The 15,682-nt window shown below is 41.5% G+C and overlaps 2 protein-coding genes across 5 annotated transcripts in view; one reads left to right on the top strand and one right to left on the bottom strand.

Annotated features, from left to right (window-relative positions):
• The window catches only part of BMP7 (bone morphogenetic protein 7), a 143,576-nt gene that overhangs the window by 61,082 nt on the left and 66,812 nt on the right, over positions 1-15,682 (bottom strand). The gene's annotated exons all lie outside the window — the stretch shown is intronic.
• SPO11 (SPO11 initiator of meiotic double strand breaks) overlaps positions 1,955-15,682 on the top strand; it is a 274,209-nt gene continuing 260,481 nt past the window's right edge. Inside the window, exon 1 of the mRNA XM_056548964.1 lies at positions 1,955-2,072. The gene's annotated coding sequence lies outside the window, so the exon portion shown is untranslated. The remainder of the gene's footprint in view (positions 2,073-15,682) is intronic.

Here is a 15,682-nt window from a genome sequence, read left to right as displayed (position 1 = left end):
CAAGGTGGATTTCTCCTCGTCATACCACCCTCAAAACAATGGCCAAGTGGAGAGAGTAAATCAAATTTTAGGCGACTATCTTCGCCACTTCGTCTCCTCCCAAGATGACTGGGTCGACCTCCTCCCGTGGGCGGAATTCTCCTATAACCACAAGGACTCTTCTTCCTCCAGCAGGTCTCCCTGCTTCGTGGTTTACGGCCGTCTTCCTCTGCCGCCTCTACCCTTGTCCTCCTCCTCCGGTGTACCTGCTGTGGATGATCTGGTGCGGGACTTTGCTACCATCTGGCGCGAGACGCGTCTCTCCCTTCTACAGGCCTCTTCCCGTATGAAGGTCCAAGCAGACAAAAAAACGACGGTCCCCTCCTGTCCTGGTTCCCGGGGACAGAGTTTGGCTTTCGTCTAGGTACATCCGCTTCAGGGTCCCTAGTTATAAGCTTGGTCCTCGCTTCTTGGGACCCTAAAGAGTCAAGAAGAGGATCAACCCTGTGTGCTACCAGCTACACCTCCCTTCCTCCCTCAGAATTCCAAACTGTTTTCACGTCTCCCTCCTCAAGCCAGCAGTGTTCAATCACTTCTCCCCCAAGAATCTGTATCCGGTACCTCGGATGTCTTCTCCGTTCGGGAGATATTGGCCTCTAAGTTGGTCAGAGGGAGAATATTTTTTCAGGTTGACTGGGAGGACTGCGGTCCTGAGGAGAGATCTTGGGAGCCAGAATCTCATCCTCAGGTTTCTGGGTACCAAGAGGAGGGGGAGACCAAAGGGGGGGGGGGGGTACTGTAACGCTGAGCGCTCCGGCCCCTGCTCCTGGACCGGAGCGCTCACTGCGTTTGTCCCCGCAGAGTGCCCCGGTCAGACTCACTGACCGGGACACTCTGTTTCTGTCACCGGCGGGGACGCGGTCCGCGCTGCGGGATGTCCACGGGCGCGTCCCATCTTCACTTACCTGCACCCGCTCCGACTCTCTCCTCTGCTCCCCGGTCACGTGGTTGTGTAAAATGTAAAGGGCCAGTGCACCATTGATTGGTGCCTGGCCCAACCCAATTTCAGCTGTCCCTATAAATGCATCCTGCCCCTTCCTCCCCTTGCCGGATCTTTGTTGCCTTTGTGCCCTAGAGAAAGCGTTTTCTGTGTACTCCTTGCCTGTTGCCGAACCCATTGCTAACGACTACCGCCTCTGAACCCGTGCTGCCTGCCCTGACCTTTTGCTACGTCTGACTACGCCTCTGCCTGCCCCTTCTGTACTACGCCTGTCTCAGCAGTTAGTGAGGTTGAGCCACTACCGGAGGACACGACATGGTAGTTACCGCCGCAGCAAGTCCATCCCGCTTTACGGCGGGCTCTGGTGAATACCAGTAACTACTTAGAACCGATCCTCCGGTACGGTCCACGCCAATCCCTCACTGACACAGGGGATCCACTTCCAGTACCGCTTCCTGCTACCAGTCCGGATCCTTACACTATCCTCTCCATACATCTTTACCCTGATCTCCCTATATATCCCCTCACATATTCTCCAATACACAACCTGTCCCCTCCATATATCTCTACCCTGATCTCCCTATATATCCCCTCACATATTATCCAGTACACAACCTGTCCTCTCCATACATCTCTACCCTGATCTCCCTATATATCCTCTCACATATTCTCCAGTACACAACCTGTCCTCTCCATACATCTCTATCCTGATCCTTCTGTACACTCTTGACACAACTTTGTTTACACGTGCTTCTTTGTATGCAAAGTCCTCTGGAATTATTGCAATATATAAAATACTAACAATAAAGGTAAAAAGGTTTTACACCTCGGAAACTCCACCTGGAGATATTCTGGGCAGAGCTTTTGCCTGTAGTGGGCACTGGCATAACAGAAGGGACCACTCAGAAGGGAGCTGTCTCAATAGACGACAATGCAGTTTGCAGCAGAAAAAATAACACATTCATTTTTTCATCGGAGTCTGAAATTTCTGCTGCAGGACGCCAACAAGAAAATAATGTAGTGTAATTGGTGAAGCAGAATCTTTACAATGGAAAGGATTGTAAGAAACCCTTAGATGTGACAGAGGAACCAGGTCTGTACAAGTTTTCACATTCTTAATGCAAACAAAATGTTTCCATTCACTTACAGCTAGCAGAGAACTTAGACACAGTGCAGAGCTAAAGCAGAACAGTTTACATGCAAGCTGCAGAATTTCTATTATTCAGTGATGAAGCTTTATTTACAGAAGACTGAAGGGTCTAAGGGCCGCTTCACTAAAGACCATGTCTACTATACATTAATATATATATTTTAAGCTCGGCATGCAAAAAATAAAGCGCTGTGACATCTCAGTTAACCTTTGGCAGCTCACCAGCGGGATTGGAGGGGGGAGCCCCTTAGCAAGCTGGAATGTGCACCCCCTTCCAAAGAACGACTTAACACAAGCCAGGTTACAGCTGCAAATGCCTGTAACCGGCACTCGCTTTATAAAACATCGCCCCGGAGGAAATGTTTCAGTGCTTACAGAACTTTATTCCTGGTGTCCTGCAGTGTTATAGCAGCAAACCACCCTCACTCACTTCAAAGAGGCCAGCTCCGAGAACTTAATGCTTTTAAAGGGAATATCATTTTGAGTCTGTTCTCTTTATAAGGCCATGTTCACACATGGTGGAATTGCTAGGGATTTGTAAAGCAAATTCCTCACACTGCAAATTCATAGTCATTTGCAGTATAATACAAGTTGAATGCACACGGAGCAAATAAACATTCAGTGCAGAAACTTAAAGAGGCACTGTCATGGTTAAAAACTTTTCCTATATTGCAGGACTCATTATAATAGGACATTTCACAATATACACCTGTTAAAAAAAAAGTTTAATTTTCACCTGAAATTCAAGCTCAAAATAGCCACCACTAGGGGTCGCCTGTCTTTTAGACAGACAGACTAGTCTAGATTTTACAGCATAATGGATACCGGCCGTAAAGCATACCGATATTCAGTTTAGGAGATTTCTATTGTGTTTGCAAAATTACAGATAAAGGATGTGTGGACATGCTGGGAGTTGTAGTTTTACAACAGCTGGAGGCAACACTGCTCTAACACAGTTATTTACAAACATTGCAGCTTCAGTTGTTACTAAACTACAACTCCCAGCATGCTAAGCTAGTCAATGCTTTCTCGGACTCCTGAATGACAAAGAAGTTGATCAGACATTCAGGAGTCTGTGAAAGATGAATGACACACATAGCGACAGCTATGCTGATTAGCATCCAGCTTTACTAGGAGAAGATAAAACAGATAGAACATGTATTAATAAAAATATGCTGTACTTTTATCTAAAAAAAAACCTTGCTCTAATTTTATAAAGATCTATTCTTATATTTATACATTTTATCCTGTTATGAAATCACCATAATGTCTTCTGATTACTGCAGGCAAGCTCCAAGTATCTTCCTTTGTGTAACATGTACAGCATGAAACCAGAGAGGAAATGGTTACAGAGTAGAGAGTACTGATTGGCTGACTGCCCCGGCTTGCTACTGTGAGGGAGAAGGACTGACACGCCCCCTCCAGCCTGCACAATGAAAAAGTAACTCACCAGCAGATAAATGCTTATATCTCTGGATATATAGGTCCAAGACACATAGAAATTATATGCACATGATCAGGATTGGGTCCCGAGTACCACTTTTTTTTTTGTACGACAGGTACGCTTTAAGCATGCTCACTATGGTGCAGGAAAGCTGTAAATTTCAACCCCCTTAACTGTGTTCACACCATGCATTATTAGCATGCATTTCTTGTTGTGCTAGAGAATTTCTATGTGTCTCAGTGAGATCACCAATCAAAGCAGAAGGTGCCTGTTAAAAATGCAATAGTGTGAATACAGCCTTTCAAAAAATAGGCAAAAGTCTGAAGATTCTGTGATTTTGTTGCAGAACCACTACATGAGGATGCACTACTAGGGAAGGGTCACAAGTGCCGTATTTCTCTGCATATTTTCCTACCCAATGAAGGAAAATAGCTGCGGATTCCGCTGCCCATTGATTTCAAGGAGTAGGAAAATACACAGTACCAAATACACAGCAAAATACAGCACGGGTGATATTACCCTAAGGGTACACTCTCACTACAGAAATTCCTCCTGGAATTTTTAAGAAGATTCCGCATTCTGCAGCCTCTGCCGGAATTGGTCCATGTAGGAATTAAGGGCCGTCCCATTCAATGTAGTGCAGTTCACAGCAGATTCTGCCCCAAAAATGAAGGTGTTTATTTATTGGACTGAATTTAATTACACATAGGAAGTTCCACTATAGAACTTCTGGCTTGTGAACTGTGCAACAGAATCCTACTGGCAGCAATGGGAGACTGCTGCAAGCGGATTCCGCACTAAATTTCCTTGTGGATTAGATCCTGGCGGGAATGTTGTATATTCCAGCTGGCAATTTTGAATGGTGCTGATCCATAGAGGAAATTCAGCAAGGAAATCCCTTGCTGAATTTGCTCAGTGTGAACATACCCTAAGGCTGGGTTCACACTAAGGAAATTTCCAGCGGCATTACGCTTGTAAATTCCAGTTGGAAATTCTGGTGCAGCAGACTCCCATTGCTGGCAATGGGATTCTGCAGTTTGGTGCACACTGCAGAGTTTTTGAGGCAGACTTTCTGCCCAGAAAATCCTCTAGAAAAATTCCGCCAAAACATTGAACACGTTCATTGATCTCCACTCCTCAGACACTGCAGTCTATGGGGACAGCAATATCAGTCCTAGCACCAAATGATTCAGTCAGCGCTGCCCTCACTTGGAATTTCTGTTTGGATTTCATCTGTCCGAAGATTACGCAGTGTGAACCCAGCCTTAGGGTTCATTAACACGGCAGAATATGTGTCCGACATACTGTGCACAGCAGGTGTCAACTGAACTACTGAGACGTGCCGTTTCTATTGATGGCAATGCTTGTGAAAGTGGATTTGCCTGAAAAAATTTACATGTTTATCCTTTTAGTGGAGTTCGTAATATGAATTCTGCCATGTGCGCGGTGCAGCTGAGTCCAATTGAAAACACTACTTTGGAGGATTCTGCCAGAAAATTGAACTCTGATGTTACTAGGTAACATGTGGAATTATCGATATGTGAAAAGAGCAGCAAAATTCCTATTGCAATAAATGGGAGGCTGCTACAAGTGGAATCCTCATGGAAATTCCGTGCAGAATATCAGTAGTCTGAATGGAGCCTAAGGGAGAGCTAAAAGATGATGTATACATAATGGTGTTGTAATGTGTGATTTTATGTATGTTTTTTTGTCACATGGAGCGTAGTTGCGCCAAAACTATCAATTGTCGCATGCAAGTTTGTAATTTTGGCACAAATTCAGCCGCACAAAAGGCGCAGACTCCGCCCCCAGAATTCCAGGCAAAAATTTCTGGCTGTGTGGCAGCAGCTGAAAAGTGTTAAATCTGACCTTTGAATTTTGCCAGGTTTACAAAAGGTACATCTTACACAGCTAGTTCCTTTTTGTATATTTAAAAATGTATATAAAAAAAAATCAGTTATGTAACGTTCCTAAAGCATACTATTTAAAAAAAAATAAGAAAAATAAAAAAAAAAAGCTATTGTGTAAAACATTTTATTTAAACTTTAAAAAAAAATCGTTTTTTGTGTAACTGTTATATTATTATTTTTTGGAGGATACAAAATATTTTAATGTAAACAAACATTTTTAACACACTTTGGTTGGTCAGGGTTTCAATGTTCTACCTTCTATTGTTATAGCTACTTTCTCTATAATTTTTTTCTTGGTGTAAGTTTGCGAATGAACATGAACATGAACATGATTGCACCAAAATTTGCGCCCAAACGAAAAATCGCAATTAACAAATTCCAAACCAAGCCATGATTTCAACTGAAATCATAACTAACACCGTGAAATCAGTGATAATGCTCTATATAATTTGGCGCAACTGTAAGATATAAAGAAAATAGCAACAAAACAATAAAAAAAAAACTGTAAAAGCCTTCATACATACCCCTCAATGTTTTTATTAGATGCTGACCAGTTATTGTACACACAGTATCACACAAGATAGGCATACATACAGTGGCTCAGCAGACAGTATCACATAGGACAGCCTTAGGCTCCTTTCACACTATACTGTTTCTGAGTTTTAAAGACCCGTTACAATATCCCGTTTAGAAAACCCTTAAAAAACGTCCGTTACAAAATCCCATTCAAGTCTATGGGATTTTTTGATTATCCGTTCTCACCCGTTATAGTCCTTTATGAATAACGAATGTTATTTGTGACGGGAGAAAAATTAGTGCATGTGACGTTTTTTCTCCCATCACAAATAACGTTAGCGATAATGGGCTATAACGGGTGAGAACGGATAATCCAAAAATCCCATAGACTTGAATGAGATTTTTTTTTTTTTTTTTGTATAAAACTGTTTATTTAAAGAATTTTGTATTTTAATACAGAAGAAAAATACGACATGTGTACAGTGAGCATGAGTGCATTGCAATATATAAAGCAAAATTTGCAACTATATATATATATATATATATATATATATATATATATATATATATATATATATATATATATATAAATATAAAAATAAAAGGAGAAACACTGTAGAGATGAAGTAGGAGGAGAGAAAGGGAAAGAAAGTAAAATTAAAAAAGAAATAATGATGAAATAAATTAAAATAAATAAAGAGAGAATATAAAATAGAAAATCTCGCATGGCCATGGCACATCAATGGTTATTCAGAGAATCATCATAATCCTCCCAAAGCCTCCATATCTTCTGAAAGACATGGAGTTTATTATCTAGTACTGCTGAAAGACGTTCCATCCTATACACCGCTTTAATTTTTTCCAACAGGGCTCAAGTCAGCGGGGATTTTTTTAGGGGTTTTCTAAATGGGACATTGTAACGGGTCTTTAAAATGGAACAACATACAGTGTGAAAGGAGCCTCAGATACAGCAGCTTAACCAGGATACTCTGAGATACAGCAACTCAACAGACAGGAACACACAGAATAGTCTTAGATACAGCATGAAGTTAAACAACAGATGAAAAAAATAAATAAAAAAACATCAACTGATGAACAATGCTTTCCCAGATGCAGCTATATGAATTTTAGTCCATATTAACCGTTAAAATTTGTTAAACTGGCCCATACATGTCAACGACACCGGGGGAAGGATGAATTATTTTTCTTGGAATATTCTACGAATATTTTTTCACAAACCTGGACAAACATTCTTTTGACTATCGCCCGAAATTTTCCAATGTTGCCGATTTCCTTTCGTCCGGTTACAGTCTAATATCAATCACTTTTGTTGGAAAGGTCCACTATCTTTAATCTAATGTGTATGGGCACCCTAAAATACAGTAGCTCAGTGGCATAGTATCACACACAAAAGGCTTAGCTACAACATCTCAGTAGATCGTATCTTACACAAAAAGCTTATTCACCCATGTACAGCAAACAACATGATGACATGAGCTCAGCAGACAATATTACACATGATAGCTTCAATACAGGAACTCAGCAATACACCGTCTTAGGAAATTCAGTTCTAATAACCAATCTGGATTATGAGTTGCCAGACTGAAGGACCTGCAGGTATAATTCCCAGCTTTCCGCTGTTACGCTTTATAATCTTTTTTTTTTTTTGCTGCACTCAGTGAGATCCGTAAACAACAGTGATTATTTTAATCAGCACCAGGGCATGTTTACCAGGCACGGAAAACCTCAGGGCATCGGGAAGGAGGAAAATGTTCTCTGTGAAACGATAACAGGCTATGACAAGAGCGGATCAGCTAATTGGCACCATGGACACTGGTGGGATTACCCCCTCCCCCCCCCCCACCCCCAAAGGAGCTGCGCAGCACATGTCCACTAGGGGGCCCCACACAAGGAAGCTGGCATTATAAGCACATGGTTTGAATCTGTACTATGTGCAGATATAGAGCAGAAGAATAGAGGATACGATTATATTAACACTGGGAGAACATGAAATAGTCACATGCACAATCCAAGCACAAAGCAGCCTGGACCACCTAAAACTACCCGCATCCAGGCAAGATTTATATTAGGGTATACCCACCTTTGTAACCAGCATATTTGTTTCCCCAGTGGGAAAAAAAAAAAAAAGTGCAGGACTTTGCAGATAAACTTGAATAATAATCTACCGGGTTTTTTTTTTTGTCAGCTCCCACTAACTGCAGTTTACCTATGTCTTGCTTGTGAGCTGAACATGTGACACATCAAGACAGCAGCAGAACTACAATGTTTCCATATCCGCTCCATCTTCGTCACGAGCCCTTAAAATTGCCTGGACAGGACATATAATTATGTACAAAAATAGCATCTTGCTACATGGATTCACCAATTCAGTGCAATGAAGCAGAAAACTACACAGGCACACTGAGCGATATAGGGATTCAGAGAGAAGTCCAAGTACCTACAGTCACATTGTAACACAACAGCAATGATCAAGGTTCATAAAGAAAAAACAGAAATCCTTCTCTCAACACAAAACTGAATTATTCAACATAAACGTTTAGTCACTTTATACAGATACAGTGGGGATCAAAAGTTTGTATTAATGAGCATAAAGAAGCGATGAAAAATTCTCCAAAAGGCATCAAATTACACATTCTTATAATGTGTCAACAAAATTTTGATTTTATTTCCATCATTTACACTTTCAAAATAACAGAAAACAAAAAAATGGCGTCTGCAAAAGTTTGGGCACCCTGCAGAGTTAATATCTTGTACTGCCCCCTTTGGCAAGTATCACAGCTTGTAAATGCTTTTTGTAGCCAGCCAAGAGTCTTTCAATTCTTGTTTGAGGTATCTTTGCCCATTCTTCCTTACAAAAGTCTTCCAGTTCTTTGAGATTTCTGGGCTGTCTGTCACGCACTGCTCTTTTAAGGTCTATCCATAGATTTTCAATTATGTTGAGGTCAGGAGATTGTGAAGGCCATGGCAAAACCTTCAGTTTACGCCTCTTGATGTAATCCCCTGTGGATTTCGAGGTGTGTTTAGGATCATTATCCATTTGTAGAAGCTGTCCGCTCTTTAACTTCAGCTTTTTCACAGATCGCATCAAGTTAGCATCCAAAATTTGCTGACATTTTATTGAATCAATTTTTCCTTCTACTCGTGAAATGTTCCCTGTGCCACTGGCTGCAATACAACCCCAAAAGCATGATTGATCCACCCTCATGCTTAACAGTTGGACAGAGGTTTTCATTCAATTCTGTTCCCCTTTTCTCCAAACGTACCTTTGCTCATTCCGACCAAAAAGTTCAATTTTAACCTCATCGGTCCACAAAACTTGTTTCCAAAATGCATCAGGCTTGTCTATATGTTCTTTTGCAAAGTTCAAACACTGATTTTTGTGGTGAGGACGTAGAAGAGGTTTTCTTCTGATGACTCTTCCATGACGACCATATTTGTGCAAGTATCTCTTAATAGTGGAATAGTGTACCACAACTCCAGTGTCTGCAAGATCTTTCTGGAGGGATTGTGCAGTCAAACGTGGGTTTTGAATTGTTTTTCTCACAATCCTACGAGCTGTTCTGTCTGATATTTTTCTTGGTGTTCCAGATCTTGCTTTAACTTCCACTGTTCCTGATGACTGCCATTTCTAAATTACATTCCGAATAGAGGATATTGACATCTGAAAAAGTTTTTCTATCTTCTTATAGCCTTCTCCAGCTTTGTGAGTGTCAACTATTTTCAGTTTCAGATTTCTAGACAACTGCTTAGAAGAACCCATGGTGCTGATTGTTGGGGAGAGGTCAGATGAGTCTGGGCATTTAAAACCTTTGAGATTGACATCACCTAGTCTTCCAAGATGATGATTGAGAACAATCCATGACACTGGCAGGTCTCAGCTTTGCAAAGGAGGCAGTGCATGCTATAAATTCTGCAGGGTGCCCAAACTATTGCAGATGCCTTTTTTTGTTTTCTGTTTTTTTGAAAGTGTAAATGATGGAAATAAAATCTAACTTTTGTTGACATATTATAAGAATGTCTAATCTGTAATTTGATGCCTTTTGGAGAATTTTCCATCTTTCCTTGGCTTCTTTATGCACATTAATAAGAATTTTTACTTGGGGTGCCCAAACTTTTGATCCCCACTGTAAATTACTTCTCTTGTATGGATCTAGTTTCATAATCCACAGTACAATTTATAATTCTGCAGGCTGAAAGTCTTAACCTTCTAATATTACCTCTCCTTGTCCAGTGTCTGCACAGAGCCTGCTTTAGGGATTTGCATTCTAGGAAGTGTCAACCTTAGGAACTGTGAGTGCACAATGTAACTTTGCATCGATACAGAATGAAAGGCAATAAATGTACATAGTGATTCCACCAGCAGAATAGTGAGTACAGCTCTGGAGTATGATACTGGATAAAACTAAGGATCAGTACAGGATAAGTAATGTAATGTATGTACACAGTGACCTCACCAGCAGAATAGTGAGTACAGCTCTGGAGTATGATACTGGATAAAACTAAGGATCAGTACAGGATAAGTAATGTAATGTATGTACACAGTGACCTCACCAGCAGAATAGTGAGTACAGCTCTGGAGTATGATACAGGATATAACTCAGGATCAGTACATAATAAGTAATGTAATATATGTATTAGGGATGTGGGAATCCTATCGCCCGACGCCCGGGACAAGTAGTTTTGGGCGCCGGGCAGGTGAATTTTTCATAGATTTAGCTCTGTATAGGGCTAGCAGGGCCGGACCGACTTTGGAAATCTCACCTCACACCCGCCCTCAGGTTGTATGGAGGCGGCGGCGGCCCCAAGCTGATTTCAGTAGCCGGGGGCCGCTGCTCAGAGAACCCACCCCGTTCCCCAGTCTGTTCTGCTTCACACAGAAATCCTCCCCGTGCAGTGCAGTCTGTCCTCCTCACACACAGAAATCCTCCCCAGCCCCGAGCAGTGCAGTCTGTCCTCCTCACCCACAGCAGTCATTATGGAGGTCAGGAGCTGTGCACAGACATCATCTCCCCTCCCCCCCCCCCAGCTCTGTGTTTTCCCCGTGCAAACTTGCAGCCTCTCCGTGGTAGATGAGGTCCTGTGGAGACAGATCAGGGGAGGGGGATGGAGCTGTGTAAGGAGCTGTGTTCGTCCTCGCTCTCCCCCTGCTTCTTGTGTAACGTAGAGCCATAGTGAAGCTCAGGTGAGGAGGCAGAGCATGCAGGCGGCGGGAAGGGTGGTTGTATATGTGTGTAATGTATAATTGGGGGGGGGGGGTGTATCAGCAGCGGGTGTATGTATGATGTGTGCGCATGTGTATGGTGTATGTGTATGGTTTGAGTGTATGTGTGTATGTATGATGTCTGTGTATGTGTGTAAGTAATGTATGATGGGGAAGCAGCAGCGGGTGTATGTATGATGTGTCTGTATGTATGATGTATGTATGTAATGTATAATATAGGGGGCAGTGGCCGGTGTATGTATATGTATGATGTGTCTATGTATGATGTGTGTGTGTTATGTATAATATAGGGGCAGTGGCGTGTGTATGTATGTATGTATGATGTGTCTATGTATGTATATACTGTATAATATAGGGGGCAGTGGCCGGTGTATCTAGGTATGATGTATGTATATACTGTATAATATAGGGGGCAGTGGCCAGTGTATGTATGCATGTATGATGTGTCTATGTATGATGTATGTATATACTGTAAAATATAGGGGGCAGTGGCCAGTGTATGTATGTATGTATGATGTGTCTATGTATGATGTATGTATATACTGTATAATATAGGGGCAGTGGCCGATGTATGTATGTTTTGTACAGGGAGGACTGACAAGTGCTGTTGCCAGTTGGGCTATCTAATTTTTTATTTTTACTGGCTTCTGGTCACCCGCACTAAATTGCACCCCCAGAATCCCGCCCCTTCATACTCACCCGCCGAAGAAGAGCCCCAAGGATGCACGCAAACACACCCGAACCAAAACTACAACTTCCAGCATGTTGCACCATAACCTAAACTGTAGAACTATAATGTGTAACATGCTGGGAGTTGTAGTTTTGGTTCGGGTCAGCTGCAGAGCCATAGGCTGCATCAGGGCATGCTGGGTGTTGTAGTTACTAACTGTAATTCCCAGTATTCCTTGACACAGCCTATGGCTCTACAGCTGACACAAACCAAAACTACAACTCCCAGCATGTTACACAATAACCTTAACTGTACTATACAGTGCAACATGCTGCAACACCTACAGAACCATAGGCTGTATCAGGGCATGCTGGGTGTTGTAGTTATCTACTAACTAAATGCAACTTCCTGCATTTTCTGACACATAAATTAGAGTAAATAAAATGCACCACATAAACTGGAGAAGCAGAACACCCCACCCCCCCCGCCACGTAACACAGCGCCTATGAGCACTGAAAAATAGTGATTTAAATATTTTAAAAAGTGCGTATATATTTGAATAAGCCCCTTTCCTAATAAAACTTCTGATAATAAATGGTTCCGATAAAAACTACAGATCACAGCACATAAGATTACCCTCATACATCCCTGTATATGGAAAAATTGGCGTTATAGGGGTCAGATGGGGGGCTTGCCTCAGGTGTAAAAGGAGCTAGCTACAGCTTTCCCGCCACTAATAGCCTGGCATACTGCGATCACCATGGCCAGCTATTAAACTCTAAGTTAAATTCTAAGTTGACAGCAGTGTCTAAAGGGATCTTATAACCATCCCTGGTGGTCTAGTGTGGGGGGGGGGGGGAAATCGTACTATTTTGGTTGAAATTATTTCATCTACCAGGACAAGTGGATTTTCTTGAGGGACAAGTAGATTGTGTTCAGCTTTAGTCCCTTGGACAAGTAGTTTTTTTTTTCAAATTTCCACACCCCTGTGTATATAGTGAAAGGTTACTTATTTTACTTTAAAAAATTAAAGAAGCACTCTGGTTGCTATGGGCAACTGCATCTCTCTTCCTCTACACAGGTTTTCATAAATCTCTTTCTATGTCTGTGCATTCAGTTAACTGACAGGAAAAAAAAGGCTGCATAGTTTCGAGCTATTGTTACTTTAAAGCCAGGTTCAAAGTGGCTTCACAGTCCGCCTTAGAAACTCTGCAGTATGCACTGAGCAGCGGAATCCCATGGCCAGCAATGGGACTCTGCTGCACCACAATTTAAGAGGGGAATTAAAAAAAAAATATTTTTGCTCGGAAATTCCGTAGTGTGAAACCGGCCTTAAAGGAGTAGTCTCATAGAAAAACAAAAAACAAAAAAAAAAACAATGTATCCCCCTATCCGCAGGAATGGGGGTTACATTTTAGATCACGGGAGGGCCCAAGCGCTGGGACCCCCACAAGATTTATTTGCTGTAAGTAAAAGGGAACATTGGGGCACATGTAATGTGTTAGAGCCTCACTGTCAGAGAAAGGGCATGGCTTTACTGGAAGGGTCATGGCTTAAAATACAACAAAATTAGACCATAATTTTAGTTTTGAAACACAAACAAAATAATAGCTGGTATAACAAGTTAATCAAGTCTATAAATACAACAAGATGCCACTGTGATACATGTAGTGCATCTTCAGATGGCCTAGTCTATTTTTACACTGTCTTAAAGGGGTATTCAGAGTTAATTTACTTATACCTATCCGCAGTTAGGAGACAAGTGTAAGATCGCTTTGGGGGCCAAATATTGGAGGCCTCCCAATCTCCAGATCGGGCTCTAAGTCTTTGTCGTGAATGGTATTCCAAAGCAAAAAAAATCCAGGCAACGCTTCATTGAATAATCACAATTGTCCTATTTTATATTATAATAGGTTATTCACATCAGTTGGGACGTGCGGTCTCTGACCATTCAATTTTGTGATAAGTATAGGCCTCTTCTATATATATATATATATATATATATATATATATATATATATATATTGACTATTCATGTGTAGGATCAGTTTGAAGTTATTTCGTATTTAATGATATCTTTATGACATGTCTGTGGGATATGTATCCAATATATGACTCAATTGAAATAGCTCTGATTTATTGTCTCATTACCTGTCTGTGGCCTTTGACCATTTATCATCAAAGGTGGTATTGAGACAATATTGAATGGATATCAGCAGTGGTGTAGCATGTTCTGAGATTTATACGGGTATTTACCTATTTTTGATTGATGTATTAATTATGCTGGGGTATCTTATGCTACACTGCTGCACTCTAGGATATTGCGTTGCACCAATACATAACTATATCATGCAGTAGTGATAGGGTTACACAGCAACTATTTCATTAGGTCATTTGTCTTCATTAGGTCATTGTGTTTTTTTTTACCTAGTTCTATGATTCTGCTACTAGTATCTGTTCCAGTATTTATTTCCTCTAAAAGTCTGTACCTCAAATTGCTGTATCCATTTGAGGTTAGAGTAAACCATTTGTTATTGTAGGGTCATCCCTCCCTATCCAATAAGGTATTCAGGGTAGCCAGTGAGACAGTGAGCCTCTTCCCTATCTTTTTCCCTGATCATAGGGTTATACAGGAACAGTGTAGGACTAGGTTCCAGAGCGGGGCCGCCCTTATCAGGGCGTTAACTCCACCTAGGAGTAGGTGTAGTGAGAGGGAAAACTAGGGCTATTGTGAGGTAGAGACCACTTACATCATATTGGCCTATTATCCCTCCTAGCCCCCTTCCCCCATCTTCCCTCACCTCCATCCCTCCTTTAGTCAGGAGTTATCATATTACTCTACTCCTTTTTTAATTGACTGGTAAAGTAATACTACTTTTCTATCATTGTATTGGTAAGTCTGCGGTACAGATTCTGATTGTGGTCCCTGAGCGGCATTTACATTTTGTGTGTGTTTTTTTGATGGCAATAGGACCCTGTTTGAATCCTATTTAATGGTGAAAATAAATGTTTAGTTTGGAGTTTTTTTTTGGTGATTAGTTTTTTATGGTACACTAAATTTATATCTCAGATATATGTAGAAAGGATATAGCTGGCACTACCGTATTGTCCCAGTCTGGTCTGGAATCAGCAGGTCCACGGGTGGTTGCTCCGAAGGTCCGGGCGGTGCTCAAAGCAGACTAGCAGCAGCAGAGGTAATTACACAGGTGTAAGAATGAACGTCTGCGGCACACGTCACGGATCCAACACAACTTTATTGTCAGCTTATGCAGAGCACAGGCAACAATTGTTACGCTTACAAAAGCTTGTTCACAGCTTCGGCTGTGAAGAAGCTTTTGTAAGCGAAACAATTGTTGCCTGTGCTCTGCATAAGCTGACAATAAAGTTGTGGTGGATCCATGACGTGTGCCGCAGACGTTCATTCTTACACCTGTGTAAATTTATATCTGTTCGTAGTGGACATTTATTTTTTTTTATTTTTTTATGCACACCAGTTCCCTGATGAAGGGGCTCCTATGCCCTGAAATGCGTTGTCATTTTGGTTTATAATATAATAAAAGACAATAGTGATTTTTCAATCATGCTTGGCCTGGTGGATCATGGGATTTTCTTTGCTTTGGAATACTTGTACCTCGGCCAACTACCTCTCATGCCAACATCCGGAAGGCTGCACCACCAGTATTCATGTCATTCATGTCTAATTGGGGTCATCCATCCATATTATGAATAGAGTAGCGAGTCCTGCATGCATACATTCTCTATCGGAACTGC

The sequence above is a fragment of the Hyla sarda genome, chromosome 12, assembly GCF_029499605.1.
Source record: "Hyla sarda isolate aHylSar1 chromosome 12, aHylSar1.hap1, whole genome shotgun sequence".
NCBI classification, from domain to species: Eukaryota; Metazoa; Chordata; class Amphibia; order Anura; family Hylidae; genus Hyla; species Hyla sarda.
The sequence above is the reverse complement of the archived record's forward strand: the minus strand, read 5'-3'. Positions and strand labels throughout refer to the sequence as shown.